Genomic DNA, 4,973 nt, shown 5'->3' with positions numbered 1-4,973 from the left:
GGCAGGGGGCGATGGGGGCTAAGGACCAGGGAGAGGTGGGGACAGCGGGGGGCGATGGGGGCTGGGGAGAGGTGGGGAGACACGGGGGGCTGCGCGGAGGGGGACGGCGGAACGGCGCGGGGCCCCTGCTCACCCCGGGCGGAAACCAGGGCGGAAGCGCGGCAGTAACACGGTCAGCAGCGTCCTACTGGTCGCCCTGGTAACGAGCCCTTGATGCTCCGCCCCTTCCTCCCTCGGAACCGCCGCGACGGCGTCCGATCGCGCAGCCAATAGCGGCCGCCGGTGGGCGGGGCCTGGTATGAGGGACCAGGCTGGGGTGGTCGAGCTGCCAAGGAGATGCAGCGAGAACCCCGGGGAGGCGGAGGGCAGAGGTCAGGGGGCAGAGGTCATAGGTTTGTCCAATGGGGTTGGAGGAGCCTGTAACACACCATAAAGCTCCTCCCCTTGCACCCCCAGAACAGAGCCCCCCCAGCCCAGGCACTGCCGCCCTCCCTCAGCGCCCCCAGCCCGCTGGGCAGGCAGCACAACCCCCTGCCCCATGAGCCTCCTTCTGCAACAGCCCATGGGCAGCGCCGCCTCCGCCAGCCAGATCCTGGCCAGAGACAGCAGCCTGGCACGTGGCCGGCGGAGGGCCTCGTGCCCATGACCACACCCTGCGGCTCAGCGCCCCACACGGTTATTCCTCATCCGGGGCAGCCAGGTTAATCGCAGGTGTCTGCGCGCCCGTTGCCAGTCCGTGACCAGGCAGTGTCCTCTCCTGACCTCAAGGCCAATCAATGTACGGGCACTGTCTCCAAGGCAGGCAACATAATCAGAAACAGAGCCTCTTCAACCAAAGCTGCCCACTGGGCCCCCCCCAGCGCCAGCCATGACTCCATCAAAGATCCTGGGGCTTCAGAATTGTATCTTTATTTTAGTTAACTTTTGAACTCTAATAAAAATCCCTCCTCCCTCACTTCTCGCTCTATGGATTTATTCGCTCGTTGAGGGAAGCCAACAGCTATTTTCTCTTGAGCGCATTTTATTTAATGGTGTTGTCAGATGATGTGACAAGGGAGACAAGAAACAAGAAAGCTCTCATGATGAGGTGAACCCGCAACTGTCATCAAACACTCAATAATAATTGTCAACAGGGAGCGGGTCAGAAATCCCTGCGTGATCATTCAATGGATACCACAGAGGAAAACTATCATTCTCTGTCAGAAATAATGATTCATTTTCATGCTGTCTAGCAGGGAGTATTCACTTTGAAGAACCAAACAGGCATTGCAGAAATACAGAGAAGCCCTTTGTTCTCATTCTGTATCGAGCTGGAACCAAACTAGAAATCACATTACACTGTCATCTGGGTTGTAACACTTACTCAGAGAAACTGGAATTTTATTTTTAAGCCTAGATAAACTTGCTCATGTGAAACTAGAAATTGGGCTTTTTTGCTTCTATCATTACATCTCAATGGAAAAAATATTTGGAAATACTGATTTTTCTATGGACTTGTCTTTTTCTTGTACAACACCTAGCACAACAGGGTCGTAGTCCATGTGTGGCGTTCTTAGGTACTACCCCAGTACAAATAATAATTTTCATTTTGCTTCAGTTTGTGTGTTTGTAATGTGCTTTGATAACCTCAAGCAAAGGATATTTACAGTACAGAAATGCAACGTATGAGTTCATGTAACACAAGAACACCAATGTAAGCAAAACTGGATAGCCCAAATTATTATTTTGGCTTTATAGAAAAAAAACCCACAAATTTTATTTAAGTTTATATTTTAAAACAGACGACTATTGACAGATTGGAAGGCTGACAAACTGGGTTCTTGTCTACATGGAGATAAAGCCCAAAGTAGCTGGTGCACGCTATTTAGCATGTATGCTACTCCACACTAACTGCTCATGTCGATACTCTTACTGTGAATTGAGAGTCTTTCTGTGCATTGGCTTAATGCACTTTGGAAGTATACTAAGTTAAACTGCATGAGGGCACTCTTAATATGCAATAAATGTGTCCTCATGGGGAGTTGGTGCAGAGTAGATAATGCGCTTTAAATTCACACCATAGCTTAGTGTAGATAATCCTTGGTTCCTGTCTGCTTTTTATGGACACTAGAAATCCTCTAGTACTTCCCATAATATTTGAAAGTTTGTGCCAATGTTTGGGCTTAAATTTCTCCCCCTTGCAGTATTTGGCAGCATGCTATGTGATGAGAGGCTGCTCTTTGGTGGTATTATAATGTTCAGTATGTGATGCATTTAGGGAGTTTCTTGGGCAGAACAGTCTGCAGAAATGTCATAGTATATTGTTATTTATTAAATAGAAGGAAATCCATTTTTGTTCATCACTCAATCTCTGTGAATTTTGAATGCATTAATTACAGCCAAATGCAATGTTCTGACATGAAAACCATCCCAAATGGCTGCCTATGGAGTTCAGTCCCAGACAAACATTTGTCTCAGCCAGGCAGGCAGTGAAAACTTAATTGACCCCCACACTGCAGTACACTTGAAGTGGATGAATTTCAATTGCTTGCCTGGTGCAGAAATTAACACCTGCCTCAAAGAGCTGATGAGTTAGGGAACTTTTATCCTCATTTATCTCTTCTGCAGAATATGTCACTTCCCAAACATTTACTTTATTGGCAGGTAGAGCCCATTAGTGTCTGCAATATCAGAGAAGTGGGGGGAGGGGGGGGAAGGAGTTTGAAAGTGCTGCTTTCTGAATGAATAACCTTGAGTCTTTTATTCTACCCACATGCTGCTGATGATGAATGGAACAGGCTCTGTCTCTGGGCCATGCAGACACAGGGTGCTGAGCCCCCGGGGATAGTGTCATTCTGTAGTCCCTCCTAAGTACACTTCCTCCTCTGAAATATGCTTGCTCTCTTGGTACTGGTTAATGATAGGCACACTCCCGCCCCAAGTTCTCCAAGTGTCCTTCTGCAGTGCCCAGCCCCTGTTCCACTGAACATTCACAAAGCTCTCAGATTCGCTACGCCCAAAGGAATAGTACATACCAGCTTGCAAGCTTCTATATGGATCACCATTCTGTTTAATACACAACATTTTGAGATAGATAGATAGAAAGAAACAAGACTAAGCTTATTATCAAAGAACAGAGATTCAAGAGTTAGAACGTAAGAATATCGGAAACAAATGGTTACATATAAAACAAAATCATAACATGCTTTCTGGAGCCTACACTTACCTAGCAATAGGGTGAGCAGATGTCCCATTTTTATAGGCACAGTCCCATTTTTGGGGACTTTTTCTTATATAGCCACCTATTACCCTTCACCCTGTCCCGTTTTTTCACAGTTGCTATCTGGACACCCTACCTACTAAGGCATTCTCCGATATCTTACGAGATAACTTACCCCATGTCCTATTCCCCGCATTTTCAACCAGTTTGGCTGAGATTCCTTCTCATAAAATCAAGCCGTTGTTGGCTTGTCCTCACAGATTGAAGGACTAACTGGAGATTCATCTGTACCCCTGATATAGTTTCAAAAGTGCATGGTCCGATTCCTAAACAAGATAACCCCTGCTGGTTCTATTTTTTCCTGTAGCCTTAGCAATCTGTTGATTAGCATTTTGCTCAAACTGTAAATAGATATCCATTGTGAACCACACAATACTCAGTTTTCACATGACCAGGCAGCGTGAGATAAGCATCTCTTCTTTCCTGCCCCATCCTAGGGAACATAGTTTTTAGTGTGTGTATATATATATTCACATATTTTCCACACATACATCTCACAATGATTATGGAGTTCAGTGTGATACAGGCTTTCATTAAAGACCTTACATGACATTCTCTGGTGGACTAGTAGATACCAGACCTGGGAAAATCCCTGTAACCCTAGGTACCCCTGTGCCTTCTGTCAGTTGGGATCAAGAGGTCCTTGGGTCAGACCCTCCCATGGAAGGGTCTCTGGCACACTAGGCCTTTGAAGTTAGAGAATATAAAGGGTGTGGGATTCCTTCTAATTAATCAGTTATGCTAGGATGAAGAGAACTATCTCAGCCCTGCATGGCTTCCAAAGCTGACTCAGTAAGAGACCTCCCATTCACTGTATAAAGTCCCTGGGAAGCTCATTCGCCATGATAATGGTGGCTCTCTCTTTGTCATATCCCAGAGCAAGAGATCCCAAAGAAGAACTAAGTTTGGTTCCTTCTCTTGTCCCAAACCTCTTGGGAGGGTTTCCCAGACCTGACAGCCTGTGAGGCTGTGATCCTGCATGCCACTGCTTGAACAAACTGATTATTATTTTATTAGTTGTATTACAGTAGCGCCTGGAGATTCCAACTGATATCAGGGCCCCATTGTGCAAGGTGCTGTACATACATGTAGTAAGAGGCAGCTCCTGCCATCAAGAGCTTACAGTCTAAATGGACAAGACAGGAAGAGTGGGTGGGGAAAACAGAGGCACTGAAGGAGGAATAGAACCCCTTCAAAGTCAATGACAAAACTCTTGTTGATTTCAGTGTGGCCAGGATTTTCCCCAGGTCTCCTGAGTCCCAGTTTGGTTCTTTATCCACTAGATCATGCCACCTGTCAATGAACTGGTTCAGATAGTTCTGTGACGGCTCCAGGCAGTTACTCTCTGTTGCAGGGGTAACACAACAAATCTATTTGCATCTCACGACAACACCTTCTCAAGGCTGCACAGGCAGTATCCAGTCCAGCAACGAGTTTCTGCTTTGCCTTTCTCTGAGGCTGACACACACAAGGATCCCCAGAGATTTTGCTGGGGTCATTCAAGGGACGTTGGAAAGGACAATGTGAGGAGGCCTCAGAGATGGCACTTGTTCCGCTGGATATTTTTATACAAGTCCCTTGACTGGCCAGTTTATACAACTCCCTCCTATAGCTGCCCTTGAGAGATTTTCATTCCATACATTAACCACTCCCTGTATAGAACAGTCTTGCCTGAGCTCCTCTGGTACCTGTCCCACATTCTTCCATGTGACAC

General features: G+C 46.6%; 1 protein-coding gene across 4 annotated transcripts in view; it reads right to left on the bottom strand.

Moving 5' to 3' along the window:
- TTC12 (tetratricopeptide repeat domain 12) overlaps window positions 1–3,457 on the bottom strand; it is a 43,568-nt gene extending 40,111 nt beyond the window's left edge. For all 4 annotated transcript variants that reach the window (XM_075073482.1, XM_075073481.1, XM_032773561.2 and 1 more), the window contains exon 1: window positions 3,375–3,457. The gene's annotated coding sequence lies outside the window, so the exon portion shown is untranslated. The remainder of the gene's footprint in view (window positions 1–3,374) is intronic.
- Between the last annotated feature and the right edge of the window lie 1,516 nt (window positions 3,458–4,973).

This window comes from Chelonoidis abingdonii, chromosome 18, assembly GCF_003597395.2.
Source record: "Chelonoidis abingdonii isolate Lonesome George chromosome 18, CheloAbing_2.0, whole genome shotgun sequence".
NCBI classification, from domain to species: domain Eukaryota; kingdom Metazoa; phylum Chordata; order Testudines; family Testudinidae; genus Chelonoidis; species Chelonoidis abingdonii.
Note: the sequence above shows the minus strand (reverse complement) of the source record. Positions and strands in the feature narration are given on the sequence as shown.